Raw genomic sequence first — 22,034 nt, 5'->3', positions numbered from 1 at the left:
GGTGCCTCGATCCAATCAGTACAGGTGGAAGCATATTGGGAAATTTTAAAGGATTAGAGGTGGAGTCAACTACCTTCTAGGCATATGAAGGGGATGATATGGTTCTGTTTTTGTTGAATGTGCAGATAAAGAATTTATCTGAAAAAAATGGGGCAGAAAATGAACATATATGGGTCAGATGTTCAGCTGGTCCAAGTGGACGTCTGTCATAAACATACAGCTAAGGGTAGCATAAAATCCCTCCTTTACACGTAAAGGGTTAAGAAGCTCAGATAACCTGGTTGGCACCTGACCAAAAGGACTAATAAGGGGTGAAGATACTTTCAAATCTGTGGGGGGAAGGTTTTTTCTTTGTCTCTTTGTGTGGGTTCTCTTGGAGACAAAGAGAGAGACCAAGCAAGTAATCTAGCTCCTTCTGAATGATACATCTAACTTACAGAAATAGTAAGTAATAGAAAGGAAATGCGTTAGAGTATCTTTTGTTTTAGCTTGTGAATTTTCCCTGTGCTAAGAAGGAGGTTTATCCCTGTTTTTTTGTAACTTTAAAGTTTTGCCGAGAGGGGAATCCTCTGTGTTTTGAATCTTATTACCCTGTAAAATTACCTTCCATCCTGATTTTACAGAGGTGTTTCTTCTACTTTTTTTTTCTTTACAATAAAGTTCTGGTTTTTAAGAATCTGATTGGTTTTTAGTATCCTAAAAACCAAGAGTCTGGTCTGTGCTCACCTGGTTTACCTATTTGGTTGGTAGATTATTCTCAAGCCTCCCCAGGAAAGGGAGTGAAGGGGCTTGGGGGGTTATTTTAGGGAAACAGGAACTCCAAGTGGTCCTTCTCCTGAATCTTTGTCTACCTCACTTGGTGGTGGCAGCAGTACCCGTTCAAGGGCAAGGAAGGATTTGTACCTTGGGGAAGTTTTTAACCTAAACTGGTAGAAATAAGCTTAGGGGGTCTTTCATGTGGGTCCCCACATCTGTACCCTAGAGTTCAGAGTGGGGAGGGAACCTTGACAGCATCAATCCATCGACTTTGAGGGAGCTATGCCAATTTACACTGAGGATCTGGCACAAAGTCAGCCTATTTATTTATGTATTTATTTTCAAGTTCCTCAGCTCCTAATGAGTGTTGGATTCTTAGACCGCCAAATTGTGTATATGTTTGTAGTTACGGATTATAGTCTTTATTTTGCATCATTCACAGAAATGTATTGGGATATGTTTGTCTCTGATCTTTGACAATGCATTGTCAGTAGTTTCCTAGTGTCTAGCAGTGATAGAGACAGAAGATGAAAGCCATTTGGATGAAGATTAGTAGAGACAGGATGGGGGATACTGGAAGGCCAGCTGGGGAAAGCATTCAAAAAATACGGTGATGTTGGTGTCTGCTTGCAAGGCTGCTGGGATTACCCACACCTTGCCAATTAACTTCACCATGTAGGAGTTCTCCCAGCTCCTCAACTACTCTTAAGTCTGTTTTACAGATTTGTAAGCCTTGATGATTACAATTTAATAACTGTTGGATTTGATTATAAAGATACTGAAGGCATAGGCTGTGAAACTGAGTTTGCATCTAGATATGGATCCAAAATTGGGGAGCAGTCATATCAAGGCAGTGAATCATTAGGGCATAATCTGTCTCCAGTTAGTTAAAGCAACTTCAGAAGTTTGTTCAAGATGAAACACATGCAGGGACTGATTGTATTTACTCCCACAAGAAGCCCTTATTCACGCATGTAGTCCCATGAAAGGACTAAACACATGAGTAAGGCTTGCAAGGCCAGGCCCATATGGCATATGCAAGCTTTACATGATTTATTCTCAGAGTATGTGTGTGTATAACATCTTCCATCACATCCAGAACTATTATTTGACTGCTATCATAACAGTAGGTCCTGGAGGAGAGAACACAGATATTTTTGGAGCAGCAATAAGCATAGGTGCTCACTCTGTGTGTGCTCTGGGGCTGGAGCACCCACAGAAAAAAAAATAGTGGGTGCCCCCCCCCCTCAACTGTTTGGCAGCACCCCCGTTAGCTGATCAGGACACTGCTAAATGGATGACTAGAGGCGCCGCCAAACAGCTGATTGGCAGCTGCGGGAGGAGCTTTGGGGAGGGTGGAGAGCAGTGAGTGGGTGCACAGGATTTTGGCCTAATTCATATGAAATGCACATCCTTTCTACCAGACCAGAGAGTGAGTATTTAGGGACCCTTTGTATCGTATGTTGTCTTAAAGGCAACTCCGGGGAGTGAAGCTCTGAGTGAAGCTTCCCAGCTAGCACATTCTAGTTTCATGGCACTATTTACAAATATGGTTATCTTCACAAAAATGTTCAGAACTAATGGCCAGGTTGATTGAGATGCTATAAAAGACAAGCTTCAGCGACATGGCATCTGATTCATGCACTGAAAAGTCTGTGAGCCAGACACAATGCTCCCATTGAAACCAATTGTTTTTTCAGCAACCCAAAAGGGAAGCGAGATCAGGCCATAACTCTGGGATGTACTCTCACAGTGGTGTTAAAACATGGCAGGAAATGGAAATACCATGAGAAAGGCTTTACTTGTAGTGTTTTTAGGTTATTGGGTTATTTCTGGCTCATGATAAGCACTGGCATGTTTCACCAAACTGTGGAGGCGCAGCTGGTAATGTGCTTTTTCCAACATTTCTCCTATTGCCATCTAAAAATGAACAGCAACGGGAAAAAAAGCATCTCTGCAGTAAGTATCACAAATGCCAATTACAACTGAAGTGATGGTCTAAAGCTTTTCAATTCCTACCAAAGGTTTATCAAAACAGTTATAAAAAAAGTAATGAGAGCTATAGACACACACTCACTGGTCTGAAATGTGTTTATTTCAGCCTACCTTAGATGGCATCTCATTTAAGCCTGAAGGTTATTTTTTAAGGCATTTTTTAGACAACATTCACGAATGACAGCTGGCTGCCTCTCGCAGTGGTGTTGTAACTGGGTTAGTCCCAGGACATGCCTTCAAATGTGGCTACCACTACCATTAGATAGTGCAGGCTAATCCCCAGTATAAGAATAATGGCCTCTAAAAAGCATTAAGCATCCTCTAGCTTCTTAGATTTTTCCTTTCTGATTTTGTATGTGACATCTCTGGTTTCTACGCTATAATAATTTTAATATCTGTGTACATTTTATCAATAATCCTTTGACAAACGAGCATACACTATGAACGAGAGTTGCTTCAGGTTTTTCATTTCGGGTATCTTTTAATCTGAACTGAAATTTCATTATACGCAGCCAGTGGTGGTACTGCAGGTTCTGCCTAAGGCAGGGAGAAATAAAGCCAATTGTGCGATTTGGAGACCATAGTATGGAACTCTCATTTCTAATTGTGCAATGAAGCAGAAACCAGAAACAAGTCCCCCTTTTAAATTAAAGTCTGACTGGAAAGAATATCTCACAATTTGGCCCGAAATGAACTCAGTAACCTTTCTAAATAGCATTCTTAAACATCTACAATTCAGGGTTCTCTTAGGCGAAAATGAAGATGAAAGGAAAAAAATAGATAAAAATAAAATTGGTCTAACAAAGTTTTAGACATTTTTTCCGACGATAATGCTACAGATATTTTTAAACATACAGTAAATGTTTGACCAATAACAAGATTACTAATTTGTTGAACTAAAGGGGATGTTTAGAGAACATTTTAATAATATTAAAGTATGTGACCTTTGTCTTGTTTACTGACCACTTATCCTGACAAATGGGACACAAAATAATATGACATAGCAGAACAGAATGTTAAACAAAATGAGATTTGGTTGGATTTTTAAAGGCAGATTTAAAGTTATTCTCTTATGTCTTCTCTTTGGCATAACTCTTGTATTTTTTCTGATTCACTGACAGTGTCTTTTGCCACAAAAGGTTGACTTTGGCATTCATCTAAATGATACACTTCCTTTTAACTGTTTTCAGGTTGATGCCATGACACATGTTGGGTGTTTAAGTATCTTAAAACTATACAAATAAATTTAAATGTGTTGGTCCTATGCAAACAACCAAAATATCAACTTTATAATTAGGCGTAGGCGAGGCTTGAGAAATCAGAGGTGTTGCAGACTGATTGGGTGAGGGAGGTCAGGAGTTCACAAGCTTTGCAAAAATAGTTCAGGATGGGAAGCCATTTTTTCAAGTATTTTAAACCCGGGTTTTATTTCCAAAAGTGATTCAGTTACAAAAATAAACAGTGTTTAGTTTGGTTAGGTTTCATTCAAGGGAGTCTCTGCTATGTACCAGCAACAGAAGAACACCTCTTAAAAACTAGGCTAGCACAAGAAGGCAACTTATATTAGAATGGGAGAAGCAGCAGCTATAGTTGTGGCATCATAAACTTTTCCATTCTAATCTCATATTTCATCTACTCATAATGAAGGCCCCGATTCTGCAGTGGTAGTCAGCATGGGAAAAGGAGTTGACACTAGAAGATTCCACTTAAGGCCTGGCTTTTAGTTTATCACTGAATGGTGGACATGAAATTTGAGATGAATTTGCTTAGGTATTTCCACGTAAAGAGCTGCTTTTCTTGAGATCAGTCAAACTCCTTTATCACTGAGCATGGCCCTTGCATAACTAATCTCATTCAGCCCACTCTAGCATTTGTTCCTCTTCAAATTAAGGGCCTTTACCCTCTCCCTTGGCATGCTGCAGAACACCATATAGTCTCTCATTGTGTTGTAACTCATCACCCCAGATCAGCAGATCAACAATTATTACCACCCTATCTGGATCTCTAAACATCTGGGACACTGCCAAGACCCAAAGAGTCTCTGGCCAGTGCTGCCCAGAGGATTCAGGGGCCTGGGGTAAAGCAATTTTGGGGGCCCCTTCCATAAAAAAAAGTTAGTTTTGCCACCTAAGCGGCAAAGAAAAAAAAAAGAAAAACCCAAGTCATGCCGCCGAAGAAAGAAGAGGACAGGAGGACCTACCACTGAATTGCCGCAAAAGATGAAGCAGAGAGATTGAATTGAATTGCCGCCAAAGTGCCGCCGCCGAGGAAGAGAGGGACTGAAAGACCCGCCATCGAATTCCAGCCGCCCTGTCTGTGGGGCCCGGGACAAATTGCCTCCCTCCCCCCGTCTCTGGCTACAGTGCCCCTATTATTAATTGGCTGAAGCTATATATTAACATGTCTTGGTAACAGTAGGACAAGGCTCCACCGCTGCCAGAGAAGGCCACTCAAAGTATTTCCACCTCCTAGACAGAGAGGGCAGATGTTCAAGGCCATGACACAGACTTTGCCTCACACTTTTACCAAACTCTACCAGGTGGATGTGGATGGCAGCAGCAAACTTAGCTTGTAAAATTGTCCAAGCCACCTATTGAGTAAGCCTGACTCTTCAGTCACCTCACCCCATCAGCTGATTGTGTGAACTCTTCCACAGGTTGGGAGTTCCTCCACTTCTCTGGAGACTATCTGGGTTGGGTATGTCCCACCTTTAGCACTAACTGAAACGATAGTGGAGCATGCCCTTAGATATTCTTTGCCTTGCACTAACCTTTGCCTCCTGGTAGATGGTGTCATTATGGTGATTTGTCTGGACTCTTCCACAGTGGTGACAAACCAAATTAAAGCTCAGCAATTTTATCTCATATATAAATATATGAATCCTTTATCTGCAGTGTATATTATATATTTTAGATCATACAAAATTGGTCAATTTTATAATATGCCAAATATATCTTAAAATTCCTCACATATAGTGGAGATTTATATTAAACATATATTTCTTCTGTATGGGAAAATCTGCTATTTTACAAAGGAAACATTGTGTGCTACATTAGCATGGGAAAACAGAGGGAGCTGATGGCTGTTCTAGTTTATGCAGGCTGTTTATGGTAATCTTACCCAGACACTGGCACCAAGAATCTAGCGAGTGTATTATTTATACAGCTACATCCCTTTCTGCCCTGAACACATCCACTTTCCCACTTGCCCTCCATATCAGCACAACTCCACTTGTATAGGGCTTAGAGAGATGGAAAATCTCTTCACAAGTATGTCATGGACGTGGACTGATTAGTGGCTTTACAGCCACTTTGTACTCTCTTTCCACAAGTGTAAATGACCGCACTAGGGCCTATATTTCTCCTAAATAAAATGATGGGCCTGATTCTGATCTCACTCACACAGAGTAAGGCACAAGAAACTCAGATGGAAAATCTATAAAATTATAACTGTATGAGACCTGTATGTTTGAGAAGAGAAGAATCAGACTCATTGCGTTTGGCTGGAGTCCCACAGAAAATTGTTGCTATAGATCAGGACTTTACAAATGACACTTGTACATTATAAATGAGGTCCCTTATTCTTTGTGTATCCAAAATTCCCAGGGGAGTTTTCGGTGAATTAGGAATTCAGAATTAAGGTCCATATTGAACATTTCAGGTGTAATTTGCTTTTGCATTTCACTTACGATTTTACTTGAAATTTGTGTAACTCAAATTTGGGTAAGAACAAGAAGGCACTAGAGTGCAAACAAATTCAGTATGAATTAAAAAAATAATCATGAACATTAAAGCTATCATTTATTTGGGAGAAAAAACAATTAGAAACTGTTTTTACAAAATCTGAAAGATGAGTTGCAACAGACCTATAAAGTAAGTGCTAAGGGCATCAACTGTTCCTTTTCCACCTCATCCATCTCACATACAGTATAATTAGACGTGGCTGTTACAAAATAACTTAGCTCAATCATATGCAATAAAGACAAGGCATGATATGAGAATAGTAAAGCAGCCTAATTATGTTTAATCCATTTTAATCACACTGTAAGACAATTACTAACTACCTCTCAGTTCTGAGGCTTTGGAAATCTAGAAAATGGGCATGAATGTTTAATTCTGATTCAGTGAGGCTACCTAGGCAAGTGTTTGCAGTTTGGTGCCCTATATTTGTCACATATGTAAAGTATAGGACTATAACAGTAATCCCATACTATTGAAATAGTATTTCAAATAGCACTTATAAGAGTAAACTTACTCATGCATTTAAGTATTTGCAACTTTGGGGCCTTTTTTTTTTTTTGTAATTCCAATAGAATACAAACTATAATTTCAGCCTATAATAATGAATAGTAATTGAAAGCTGCTGAAGGAGTTAAAATGTTGCTGTAAATGACAAAGCAGCAAAAGCGGAGATTCCTTCCCTTATGGTAATTATCGTACTGGAAATAGATTATACATCCCAACAGAATGAACATGTTTTAAAGCACTGTTTTACAGCATGTGCTACTGGATGTTGGCATCCTTTTTTTAATATATAAACCCACCATAAATAGAGTTGTGGATCAGCCACAAAACAAAATAATAATCGCTCCCGCTCTCAAAATATAACAAAGCTCTCTTACCAAACAAACATTTATGTTCATTGCAAATATCCTGAAGTAGTTGGAAGTTGATCAAACTTCTTTCGGGTTGCTAAACAGATGAAGGCCCCAACCTAGCAAGCTGTTCTACAGAGTGGAGTCCAAAGCCAGCGTGGACCAACTTGTAGAATCAGGAGCCTATAGTAATATGACAGGTTTGTTAAATGAGAACTACAAAGCTTGTGGCATGCTTATTACCTTATTTTTCTTTTAGGGTATGTCCACACTGCAATTAAAAACCCGAGGCTGGCCCATCCCGGCTGACATGGGCTCATGGGGCTCAGACTGTGGGGCTGTTTAATTGCAGTGTGGACGTCTCGGCTTAGGCTGCTGACTGAGCTCTGGGTCCCTCACAGGGTACTACAGCCTGAGCCTGGAAGTCTATACTACAATTAAACAGACACATGACCCAAGCCTTGAGAACCTGAGTCAGCTGACAGTGGCCAGCCACAGGTGTCTAAAAGAAAGATATGATAGCAAGCACACCATATAAGACTCAAAAATAGCTTCACATTTCAAGACAGACTGTAGATTATCCATAATGGCCAACATTTTGTGTGTCAATTTTTCCCCCAATGTATAACACACTGTCTGTCTCATATACATCCTCAGAGAGTGCAGTTGGTGACTTGCCAGGACAGGTAGAATGTTGCTGAAACTGATACATTGTTACTGATACCAATACGCTGGGCAAGACTTCTGTTTTGGGAATAAGTTGGCACCTGGTTTCATAGTCACATATTATATTGTTTATTAGTTCTCTCCTATTACAGGCTGTGGGTACCTTTGCCATTTCTTCACAAGCACCAGTTGTAATGTAAGGACTGGACCAGCAATGAACCCCACCATACCAAGAGATAGTCACATAAACCCTTACAAAAAACCCCCCAAATATCCCACCCTTCTCCAAGGAGTGATCATCAGACATCACTTTGTTACACAAAAGCCCAGTAGGAGGATAGACACTGAAGCATGAATCAGCAATTTCAGGTGAATTCATTCATATCAAAGGGGAGCAAGATCCAAAGCTGCAAGGACTTCAGGGACAAAAGCCTCCTTGAAGCCTTCCTTCCATTTTGAAACTGAGGATCTCTAACTTGAGTGTCTCTACTGATCTCGGATGAGATGAGCCCTCACACAGTCAGTAGCCAGAACATTTGGGGCCAAAACCAATACCTTAAACTCTACTTGAATCCCCCCAGGCAGTCACAGCAGACCAAAAAGCACTAGTGCAATATGTTTAAGATGTGACACCCCACTTAACAATAAGGCAGCTGAATAGACTTAAGATTCAGCCATAAAAAGAGTGCCCGGCCATCGTTCAATCTCAATATGAAATAGGCTAAATCTCAAAGAGGAAGTCCCAGCTGCCCAGCCACACTAAAAGAAACATACTCTCCCGGGTGCTGCTATTGCAACCTGGTCATCCAACAACAACAACTGAGAGTCTAATAAGGCTCCAATACTGAGAACTCGAGTAACATGTAGGGAATAAACCCCTCAGCTCGAGGGGCAAATTGCTTTTCCACCAAATCTACCAACCGGTTTGCCAAACCACCACCATCACCTCTGTTTCTTCTGAATCAAACCTCCACTAGCCACATGGTAATTATTTTCCAACAACTTCATTCTGTCACTTGCTGTTCATTGCTTATTAGTTCAATTGGTTGGCATAGTTTCTCAAAGCTATGCTTGACACTCTACAATGTCAAGTAGTGCTTGGGAGTAAAAAGATAAATAATTATTTTGTACAGCTTAGTCCAAATTCCGCTCTCAGGAAAACCAACAATCTTCACTGGAGTTATATTAGTATAACTGAGAGTGAAATTTGGCCCTTTGTGTCTGTTTTGGATCAGCCAGCTTGCCAGAGATGCGTTGCTTTAGTATAAGGTTCTTATCCACTCAAACTGCATGAATAGTTAATGTAAATGATTTCTTTATTAGCATTGGCTCAGTCTGCTGGTGAGCTTAGTGTGCACAAGTCTATAGCTAATGGACAGTTTCTCTTATTCATATCCTTAAGTGACTGGAGATTAGAGATATGAGCATAATTCACAATTAATAATGTATTCTATTAATGTAGTTATTTGCAGAACATATGCATGCAGATTTCAATGTCCCCAAATTTATTTTTAATTCAGATTATGCATGACTGGTATGCTAGGGTCATTTTACCTTGTTGCAGTATCAGGTGGCCTCACCTCAGTTTCCCTTTCCCTCAATGTCTTAGTTCACTTCTGCAGGTCCACAGTCTCCCAGTAACTGGGCAGGAGATTTGGGATTTAGCATCCAGCCAAACTAATGAGAGACACATTCTTTCCACCTCTTGCTAACTCACAGGGCCTGTCTGTCTTCTGCCCTCTTTGGGGTGTAACAACACTTTATCCTCACGAGGCCACAGCTTCTTGTCCAACTCCTTTTCCTTGGTTGCAGGTGTTTTCCAATCAGCAACACATGTGGTACCATAGGAGAGCTGGGACCTCCATCTACTCTACGCTTTGGCTCCAAGACCCTAATACCCTGCTAGGCACCTGTCCACTTGTTCTTGGCTTCCCACCACAGACACCTTCAACAGTGCCTTGCTTGACAGCCTCCCAGACCTTCTCCCCAACTTTTCTGCCACTGTCACCACTCCTTTCCCAGGTCTCTCTCCTAGTCCACCATAGAGAAACTCCTTACGTCTTGCATTCTCCTGAAACACAGGCAGCTCTTTTATGTCCAGGCTCCCTTCCCCCGGCAGGCCTCTCCTCCAGTCTGCAAACATGGGACCTTCAAAGGACTATAGTTTCCGGAAGATGTGTTTTTAAAGGGCCAGTAAGTGGAATGTGGATGAATTGGATCTAGACTTGTGCTTAAAGAGTCAGCACACTCTTGACAACTGGCCAGATAAACCACTGGTATTGTTTCTGTTCTCTGATTGCATGAGCAAGCAAGCACTTCTGTTGTGACTGCTTGCATATGCTAAGTTAAAATTAATGATTTTTTTTCTTTTCTCTCGCTATTGTATTAGCAAGTTCTGGGCTTTAACCAGTCTACAGAGTCGCAACTATCATGTGTGGTGGAGTCCTAGCAACAGGAGATATAATACAATTTGAAGCCAGGTGTGGAACTGGTCAAATCTTTTCTGTAAAGATCTTTTACACACAACTCTCATTTTTAAGACAAAGGACACAAGGTGTTAGGATGCATCAAGGATAGGAAAGAAAATACTTATAATAACATGATACTGTTATAATACCACTGTATACATCAGTTGTATTCTCGTACCTTAAATATTGTATTCTTTTCTGGTTTCCCTTCCTCAGAAAATATATAGTAAAAGTGCAATAGGTCCAGAGATGGAACAAATATTTAGAGGCAATATTTAAAGACCTCTCTATGGAGAGAACTAAAAATATTAGGACTGTTTAGTTTACAGGGGAGACTAAAGGGAAAATGGCACACATATGTAAATTAATAAATAATGTAGAAAGTGTAAATCAGGTACTCCTATTTATCCTTTCTCATAATTCAAATAAAGGCAACAAACTTGCCATTGCTAAAGGAAATACAACACCATTATCCCATGGAACTCACTGTCATAAGACATCTCTGAGGCCAAGAGTTTTGTAGGGCTAAAAGAGGATTAGGCACTTATGCAAATGAGAATATCCATGATAACATAAAGTAGGATTAAAATATAGGGATATAAACCTTCACACTTCAGGGTAAAAGTCGAACTGATGGGGTTATGAAAAAGCTTCCCTTAAGGACAGACTTTTTAATAATTTTCTATTATAAGGTATCATGAATCATCCTCTGAAGCATCTGGCCACTGTCCGAGATGGAATATTGCCATGTGGACCAGAACAGTGGTCTGTACACACCAATTCCCATGAGGTGCTTTCAGAAGAGCATCTATGAATGTGAAATCTGCTTTTTCTTCCGCTATGTCAGAACCCAGGCTTTGCTACCTTTGGGTACAATGCAAGGAGTATCACTAAAGTCATACTTTTGCCTGAGTATTCACACTAAAGCCAAGTGATTAGGGGATAGAATTTTCTACTTTGTCAAGTACGGGTAGCGTACGCATGTGTTTGTTATATTTTTGTAAGGCATCACTTTGTTATGGTGATGAGAAAAATAAATCTCTAAACCTTTTTTTTTTAATTGACACCAGAAATACAGAGATGGGAAGAAAAATCCATCATTATGGGTATGTCTGTGTCACAATGGGGAAGCACGAATGCAGCATGTATGGGCCTATCCGAGCTAACGTTGACCAAACCAGTTCATTAAAAATATCATCATGCCTGCAGCATCACAGGCTAGTCACCTGAATAGTATCCCACCCGGGACTTTGGGTGAATACTTAGGCAACTACCCAGTGCCCTCAACTCTGGTGCTGCAGCTACACTGCTAATTTTAGCAAGCTGGCTGAATCAATGCTAGCTTCGGGATGCCTACCTATGCTGTCCCGCTTGCAGTATAGACAGACCATACATGAAATCAGGGGCATCTCGTCAGCTCAGGCAAATGAGGCACAGCCTAAGCAAGACTCCCCAAAAATATGTTGCATATTTTTTGTTTAAATGAGAAATACATACAGATTTAAGGACACATTATGATTTGGTTTAAGTATCACAATTCACTCTTTCCAGTAGCAAAACACAATGCTAGAAAGTTCAAAGAATGTAGTGAGGCACAATGCTCAAATCATGCTATAGCTAGTAGCGCCTCAGGAAGCTGCCTTGTTACCATGTCAATTTACCATACCCAGGAGCCATGTTATAAGGATGTTGCTGAGGTAACCACTGCTTGGTGAAGCCGCAGTGGGATTGTAGCAATTAAGCCCGGGCTGCAGGAAGTTTGCAGGGGGCAGGGATGGGACCTGCACCCTGTGCTTTGCTGGTCCTCTCCCCCACATGGCAGGCCCTGTGCAGGCGCACAAGGAGCCAATGGTGGCAGCTCCAGCCCCCAGGTCTGCATGCTGCTTCTTCACTATAAATAAGGTAAAGGTTTTAATAGCTATTAAGTTATACATTGGGTAGTGCCTGGAGAGGAAAGAACTTTTGTGTGATTTGTGCCTTATCTGTCAAAAAAGTCACCATCTTCCACTGCATGAAATGCTGAGGTCTGACTGAATTCCCCTCTCGTATTCTCCTTCCTCCTCTCCCACTGGGCATCTCTCCATCTACCTGCAAGCCAACTTCACATTTTCATGTTAAGCTTGATCGTTGGGAAATTGAGCCTTGAATGTCTGTTCCTCAGTACAATTTCAGCAGTAGCTGCCAAATCTTTTAGCAGCTTACTTGGGTGGGTTTCTACCTGCATGCTTGTAGCTTGTCACATCTACACAGACCAACATCTGATGGATGGTTTATCCTGGAGGGAATGTGGAGTTTATGACATCATCCAAAGTGAACATGCCCCAAAGGCCAGAATTAACTTCTGTAGGCAGAAATACCCACAGAATTGTTCACCTCCTCTCTATTCATGGAATACTACGTTTGGCCACATAATATTATCCACTCTTATGCACAGCTCCTTATTGAAATCAATGGGGAAACCTGCTATAAAAATATCGATGACATGATATGGCCTACTTCCTAGTACATAGAGGCATACTAGAGGTGAAACTAATTTATTTTGATTAGTTTATGACATGATTAAGTTCCTATCCTTAAAAGCTAGACTTTGATCTTAGTTTGTGTAAATTTGGAGAAATTCAACTGTGTTCATAATGAGATTCTTGCCTTTACTTAAAATTTATTTAACATCCCTTGTTACAAACAGCATGGATGTAAAGGACAGAGAATCTCAGAAAACAGTCGTCAAGCTAATCTGCTCTGGCAAAATGTAGATGCACAGTGAATGCATCCGATGAAGTGAGCTGTAGCTCACGAAAGTTTATGCTCAAATAAATTTGTTAGTCTCTAAGGTGCCACAAGTACTTCCTTTTTGTTTTTGCGGATACAGACTAACACAGCTGCTACTCTGAAACCAGTACTTCTGATGTATGTTTAAACACTGCACTTGAATGTTATTGCTCTTAAATCCCTCTTTGAGGTTGCAGCTTCCATAGGTATGAAGTAAGGTTTTCAATTAAATATTGCTGTGTAATCTAGAAGCCAGTAGAGAAGTCCATCTGTGCGATTTTTCTCCCTCAAACTGACTGTCCACTTCCTGCAGCAGTTTTTTAAGCGACATTAATTCTTCCCAAAACCACTTTATCTGGCTGTCTTATTAAAGGATTTCTAAAGAAGTAAAGAAAAGCCTAAGCAAAAAGCTTGCATAAAAGAGGATATTTAGCTGGGAAGGGTATTAAGAGTGATATACAATGGCAAAACATATGCTTCAGTTTCTTAGCTATTTTCTTTCTGTAACTGAAAACTTGCATGACCTTGCATCCCCTATACACTATTATGTAAGGTATGTTCAATTGTAGGAATTGCATTCAGCAACAGGGATTTATTTTCTCCAAGTTCTTCCTCTGAAACGTGAAAGAATCAAAGCTCTCCAGCTTGTTTTTAATCAGTAGTCCTCCTTCCCAAACAGGCAGTTATTTTCTAGATAATTTCAGGCTGTGAAATCATAATTTACAGTTGTATCCTTTTATTAATGTAGTAGTTATGTAAAATGCCAAAATGAAGGCAAATTCGGTAGTTTTTGTTTTGTGTTTGCATCTTAACCATGAAATTCATTCCATACAAATATAATTGGAATTCCAGACACACTGCAATTTTAAACAGAAGTAAGTTTCACAATAATCCAAGTACAATTTGATTGAAGACATTAATAAAAGTTTGTACAGTGTATATCTATTTTGGGGGGACAGGGAGGAAGGTTTCCAAGGACACAGTACAATGTGTTTCATTTCAGCATGAAATGATGGATTAAAGTTCAAGTTGGCTCTCCACTCGGAGCTATGTTTTTAAAAACACATACTTTTTCCAACATCTAAGTAATACGCAGTTTTAGAGCAGTACAAAATTTCTAAAGCAACTCTTTCCAAAAGGTGAATAATTTGGATAATTTCCGACCTTTTCAAATCAACCAATTATTCTATAATGCACCATTAGGGAAAGTTTAAAAAGCCCCTTTAAGAGGGAGATTTCCAAAGGCACACTGGAGAACTAGGCATTCACCCCACATTGACTTCTTAAGGGAGCCTTTATATCATAATATTGTTGTGGCACTGTTACATATAAGTTTTTTTTCTTTGAGCATGTCTGTACGGAGAGAGAATGCACAGCATACTGGGGTGTAAACCTACAGTGCTCTAGCATGCAACAAACTAACTGCTAGCAGGCACTAAAAGTTTCCTAGTGAACTCTGACATACTAAAGCACCGCATTGAATTTTTTTGTACACAGCAGCAGGGTCCACACAGCCAGTTATTTTGTGGCACACTAGAGTATTGTAGATTTACACCACAGTACACTTTGTGCTGTGCACTAAGCTGTATACACAAGCCCTTAGTGTCTGAGTGGTACACAGTTTGAACAAATGCTGTGTTGGTTTTGTGATGCAATTTCTGGCTAAGGGACCTGTGGCAATCAGCAGTAGAATTTGCTATCTGCCTTCATTTCTCTCACTAGAATCAGTCTTGGGGCAGAATTGCTCCCTAGGAACCAGGCACTGGCACTGAGACTCCTGAAAAAAGGGATGGCCTTCATGCTGTTTGTCACCACCTCTGTTCCAGGACTGGTGCATATAATGTAAAACAAAGACGTTAGACTAAGTATGTTTCTAGAGTTTGCATCACTGATTTCTCCTCCAATGAGGAACATGCCTGCAAGGCCCCCACAGTTGCTATTGCTCCACAGAAAGATAATAATAATTAGAGCAAAACATGAGTAATCACTACAGTAGTGAAAGGGACATAAAAAAACCTCCCTGGTGTACATGTAATCACTCAGTGTAATTCTTACATTGATGAGTACTTGCCCACAGTAGTTGTCCCATTGACAGCAGTTGGACTACTTGAGTGCTCTCCAAAATATTCAATGGTTGCACAATCTAGCCCTAAGCTATAAAGGCCACTGGAGGCAGAATGTGACTATGTTGGGAATAAGGGGATGCAAAGGTAAAAAATAACTGTTAGTGATGGGCAAATCTCAAATAGTTCAAAGTTTGGTTTAAGTTTGGGTAAACACACTACAGAGCAGTTATTCAATGCAAAACCATAGTTTTTATTCACCACTTTTAGGTCTACAGCAGTTGGGCCCAATCCCTTTGGATGATTTTTGCCATTGACGTCAATGGGAGCAGGATCGGGCCATTTGTCAGGTGAGAGCTGGTTTTCTCATGAGAATTCCAGCAGCAATTTCTGCTTCTAGCTGGGTCACAGATATTCTGTGGACCGCAATCTGATAAGCAGTGCACTGGTAATTCTGTTTCCTATATTGGCCTGGAAAAAGAACAGAAGAGGCATCCAAAATATAAACATAATGGGGAAAGGTAACAATACATCTGAACCTCATGAAAAGTACAATTTCAGTTTTACGCAAATTTTCAGGGAAGTTCTTATTTTGGCTAAACCAATCTGTCAATTCCCAATATAAACACTGTATTTTTAAGCAGGAATATTATCTACTATGTCGTGAAGAGTAGGTGGGTGATGTTAAGATACACATGTTAATGAAACTGTGTGCTTACTCAGCATTTCCATACACAATACAACAATGCCTATATATTTGTGCAGTCTCTAGGAGCAGAAAAGAGACCTTTCCATTTATATTTTTCAAGGTAGCAAGATTAACCATGGATTATATTCTAACAGAAACTCTATTCTATAATTGGACCATGACAGAGCATACATTGGTTTCATACCATATACGTATGTCAGCTTACTACCTTTGCTAGTGATTTATGACTTATGATTCATAACATATATGAAATAGCAAAGCTATAATTGAAACATAATACACTTTAGAAGAGAGAAGAGCTTGACAAAAATCATTCTGACAGCTTCAAACTGTTACCTTTGCAAACCATGAACTTTTAGCATTTATGAGCATCCTCACAAGCAATTTGCACTCTTGCAAAAGCTTTTGTAGTTAGAGATATAGGGTGCCAATTATTTACATTATGTAATTACTAGACAATCTAATAATTATGGTAATGTGAATAATGATTGCTCAGTCAATAATGAATGTTTTTTGGCACAATAGAGGAATTTTTGGAACAAGGTCACTAGGACCAGATGGTATTCACCCAAGAAGAAACTCAAATAATGAATTGCAAAACTACTAACTGTTGTATGTAACCTATCATTTAAATCAGCCTCTGTACCAGATGACTGCAGGATAGCTAATGTAAAACAAGTTTTTTAAAAAAGGCTACAGAGGTGATCCTGACAATTACAGACTGGTAAACCTAACTTCAGTACCATGCAAGTTGGTTGAAGCAATAGTAAAGAATAGAATTATCTGACACATAGATGAACATGATATGTTGGGGAAGAGTCAACACAGCTTTCGTAAAGGCAAATCATGCCTCACCTATCTATTAGAATTCTTTGAGGGGGCTAACTAACATGTGGGCAAGGATGGTCCATGGATAGAGTGAACTTGGACTTTCAAAATGCCTTTGACAAAGTCCCATACCAAAGGCTCTCAAGCACAGTAAGTAGTCATGGGATAAGAGGGAAGGTCCTCTCATGCATCAGTAGCTAGTTAAAAGTTAAGAAACGGGATAGAAATAAAAGGCTAGTTTACTGGAGACAGGTAAATAGTGGGTGCCCACAATGATCTGTACTGGGGCCAGTGCTGTTCAACATATTCATAAATGATCTGGAAAAGCCATAAACAATGAGGTGGCAAAATTTGCAGACAATACACCATTACTCAAGATGGCTAAATCCAAAGCAGAATGTGAAGAGTTATAAAGGGATCTCACTAAACTGGGTGACTGGGCAACAAAATGACAGATGAAATTCAGTGTTGATAAGTGCAAAGTAATGCATATTGGAAAGCATAATTCCAACTCTGCATACAAAATGATGGAGTCTAAATTAGCTGTTAGCATTCAGAAAAGAACCTTGGAGTCATTGTGGATAGTTCTCCGAAAACATCCGCTCTATGTGCAGAGGATGTCAAAAACACTAATAGAATGTGAGGAAGCATTAGAAATGGACAGAGAAGGCAGAAAATATCATAATGCCACTATATAAATACATGATATGTTCGCACCCTGGATACTGCATGCAGTTGTGGTCACCCCATCTAAAAAAAAAAAAAATATGACGATTGAAAAAAGTACAGAAAAGGGCAACAAAAATAATTAGGGATATGACACGGCTTCCATTTGAAGAGAGTTTAAACAGACTGGGAATGTTCAGCTTAGAGAAGAGACGACTAAGGGGGTATAGGACAGAGGTCTATAAAATTAAGAATAGTGTGGAGAAAATGCATAAGGAAGTGTTATTTACCTCTTTACATAATACACTAACCAGTGGTTACCCAATGAAATTAATAAGCAGCAGGTTTAAAACAAACATAAGTATTTCTTCATACAGCACACAGTCAATCTGTGGAACTCTCTGCCATGGGGATGTTATGAAGGCCAGAAGTATAACTGGGTTCTAAAAAGAATTAGATAAGTTCATGGAAGATAGGTCCATCAATGGCTATTAGCCAAGATCGTCAAGGATACAACTCCATATTCTGGGTGTCCCTAAACCTCTGACTGCTAGAAGCTGGGACTAGACAACAAGGGGTGGATCACTCAATAATTGTCCTGTTCTGGTCATTCCTTCTGAAACATCTAGCACCGGCTACTGTCAGAAGACAGGATACTGGGCTAGGTGGACCATTGGTCTGACCCACTTCTTATCTGAAGAAGTAAGCTAGGATCCTGCAAATCCTCATGGGAAGTTACTGCAGAATTGAAGAAGGAGGGTACCATACTGCTGAGGCAGCACCTTCCTTTCTCTCCAACATCCACAGGCGCAGGCTCCCCTCTACATAAGAAATGAGTGGAGGAAGCTTTTAGTACATTTCCTTTTCTGCACCGTTTCAGTACCTCTCTGATCATTGACTGCAACTATCAATGATCGTTTAGATTGAAATAGCACCTTTCAACCCAAGGAACTTAAACTACTGTGGCATGCAACATAATTACAGGTCTGGGGAGGAGAGCAGCAGCCAATTAGCACACGGAAAACTGTAAAATAACTGGGAAGGAGGACATGTCAGCCAAGAACATCAGAGCAACCCTGAGCAGAAAATATTTAGATTGTACCTCTAAAACCTGACAGGGCCCAAATGTGGATTTCAGCATGTAGCAAAGATCCAGAATGAAGGACACAAAAATTATTCGCATGGGAAAAAACTGGGATTCCTTCTTTTAGAATAGCACTTGACAAATTATCGTACATAACTCTTTCTGTCACCTCAGTTTCATGATTCTTTATTCTATTCCTGAAACTAATTACATCAAAATAGTTAGGGGACACCAAATTTGTGTTGAACCTGGGTAACTTTGGAATTGAAATGAGTGACATCCCGGAAAATGTAGGAAAATTTGGGAGGAGATGCTTTTAGATATAGAAATTGTGTAATGAAAATAATGCATTAAAAATCCTCCCACAAGCCATAAATCAGAATTTTTGTGTGGTGATTAACTATTCAGTCCTTTATGCTGGATTAAAAGAGTGTATTTATTATCTGCACTATCCAAAAGGAATTATGACCTTTACTATTCATTTACTTGCTCTTCAGTGATTGTAAACGATGTGATTATAATTTAGTAACCTAAGTGGTGTTTTAAACAACACTTTTTGTTCTTGGAAGCTGTTTAGGTTCTACATTCCACAGTTTCCAGAGATAGCGCCTTGCTGCTCTAACTTCCACCATTACTGTACAGTCCTTGTGCAGGAGGAATTCTCCTCTGGCCAACTTTGGTCATTTTAAGGCCAGTTTGCATTACCAAAGGGGTCTTAACAGATCAGAGAATCTCACCCACTTATCTTTGTGTTGGCACTTGACAGCTTCTCACTCCCCCTACACTCTGAAAGGGGCCATTGGTTTCCTTGGCCCTTTCCTAAGATGCAACAGCCCCTTTACAAAACCCAGTTCCCTCTGAATGCATTTAACAGTGGCATTTCCAGCTGCTCCGCCAGTTTTATCCACTGGAGGGAAAGTCCCCAAGCCTAGTGTCTGAAACAGTTTCACACCTGAACTCTTTTCCAGTTTTTCTGCTGACTTCTACACTCAGACACCTGACTCCATCCTCCCTTTGCTTGCCCTTTTACCACTGGGTAGAGTGGAACTGCAGGGTTGTCAGGCAGGAGTTTCGCTGAAAGAGATTCTGCCAACAGGGCAGTTTTACACTATGCTGACATTTTTACATTTGCATCTAAAGAAACCACTCACTGGAACTTAATTTAGTATAGCATGATATATGCAATGCAGGCTGTTGGTGGAATAGTTCTCTCCATAAGCACTATTGTTGAGTATGACTTCCCCTCTTGCGGGTTCCTGCTCAAGCCTGTGCAAGCACTACAAGCTTATGGTGGGTCACAAATCACAGGCACTACTCCCTGTTCCAAAGGATTGCATGTCTCTGGTAGCAGTTGCACAATTCTGGGCCAGGCAACTGCCACCACATATGGCTGCTCCTTGCCTGGCCCAGAATATGCTACCCCAGCTAATTGCCATAGACAGCAATTGGGATGATGGGAATGATGTTGGGGATGACTCCTGAGCTTCTGACATTAAGCTCTTCCCTGGCTAACAATCAGACAAAAGAGTTGTAGTTACATAAAGTGCTTTCATCACTAACGTCACTCACTGAGCTCCAAAAATCAGAGGTGAAGAAGATGTCCAGATGTGGTATGATCACCCCTCCTTGAAAAAAATAAGGATTTTAATATACCCTTAAATTGAATATTTTCTGCCCCTTCCCCTACCAAACTTCTTGATATTGCAAAGTTTCAAAGGTGGAATTTATTACAAAGAGCACATGCAGCACAATGGTATTAGTATACAATTTTGTATGGTTTCCATGGAAAAGCTGAATGTAACTCTCAGGGATTGCTGTGGTTTCATGTGTTAAATGTCAGGTATGTCTTTGTTCATTTGCATGGAAAACATGCAAAACTTGTGTCTTTACATGGAATTCCTTCCTGTTCCATGAAGTCCTTTATTTTTCTCATCTAATATCAGGAAACAAACTCAGTGTTAATTTTGGGTACCATGAAACATCTGGTAGGCTTAAATGCTTTTGTTGCAAATTATTTCATAAGTGAATCACAGTAATCGTGTACCCCCAAAAAATGTGACTTGTACAAATATGTTGTCCATAAAAACCTCCACTGTCAGCACTGAGATTCGGGATTTAAAGACCTAGTCAATGTAAATGGTTTCTTGGATGATAGACACCCCATGCCCTCCAGAACCCTAAGTGATGCAAGACACGGTGTTCATAATTCAGAAGGATCTTTACTCTGAGTTCACCCTGAACTAGTGTCCCAGCATAATATTCTGGAGCTCAGTGCTTGTGAAAGCGCCATGTTTAAGAGAACATCCCATGCTGCTTTTCACAATAGCAAGAGGGTTCACATTGCTGTATTCTGACCAAATTCCAACTGAAGTAATTATGGCTCAGATTCAGGAAAGCAGATTTAACTTTAAGCACATGCTAATTCCCATTGACTTCAGATGAAGTACTTTGCTAAACAGAGATGAAATTACTCACATGCTTGAAGTTAAACATGCTTACATTCTTTGGTGAATCAGAACCTGAATTCTAACTGTAGTTTAAACTGACTCTGCATTATTATTATTCATTTCTTGCCCACAGAGTGAATTGTTGCTGTGAGAACTGCATTTCAATGTGAGTTGAAGTGAGCCATAGCTCTCCGAAACCTACCTCACAGAACTGAGGTAAGGATTCATTACTAATACATTTTGGGATCCTGTGATGTAAATGTTAAGTGTTGTTGTTGTTGTTACAATCACAAATTACTTGAATTTTGAAATGCTCTTCTCCCAGTTATCTCCCCTTTTTCGACTAACTGCACATCTTCTAGCAATCGTGGAAGAACTCGACTAGGCCAATAGTTGTGGAAAACTCTCTAGCTATCCAAACAGCATGGTGTTTTCAAAAAGCCAAAATGAGTCGTCATTGAGGTTTCCAAGTTTTAATTTACCATTTTTATAATATTTTTTTTAATGTCATGTTAACTCACTTCCTGGCAGTTCACTGCAGGGTAGTAAAGTGTCAAAGATGGGAAAATGCTCTATGCAAGATCATAAAAATTCTGGAAAAGAAAAATATATATATATATTCTGTTGCAGTTCAGACTCAGGTTCAGATGATACTGGGATAACAATTTTTAAAATGAGATAAAATATTTCATTTCTAGATTTGACATTCAAATAGAGAGGCAATTCTATGCCTTATGATGCAGTCTTAAAAGGAGAAGAATGTTTGATTTGTCTTCTCTGAAATCTCTTACTACTGCTTTCAGACTTTTACATAACAAAGCCAGAGATCTGATCCCGATACACTGTCCATGCTCAGAACAGGAACTGTGTGAAATGCACTGTTTCAGTGAACAGTCTGACAGATTCAGTCAGTTCCCAGAACACTGACTGAATATATTTTCAGGTTACCCAACTTTGCAAACCATTATCTTTGTCCCCACAGGAAACTT

This window comes from Lepidochelys olivacea, assembly GCF_965140295.1.
Source record: "Lepidochelys olivacea isolate rLepOli2 genome assembly, chromosome: 2".
NCBI classification, from domain to species: Eukaryota; Metazoa; Chordata; order Testudines; family Cheloniidae; genus Lepidochelys; species Lepidochelys olivacea.
The sequence above is the reverse complement of the archived record's forward strand: the minus strand, read 5'-3'. Positions refer to the sequence as shown.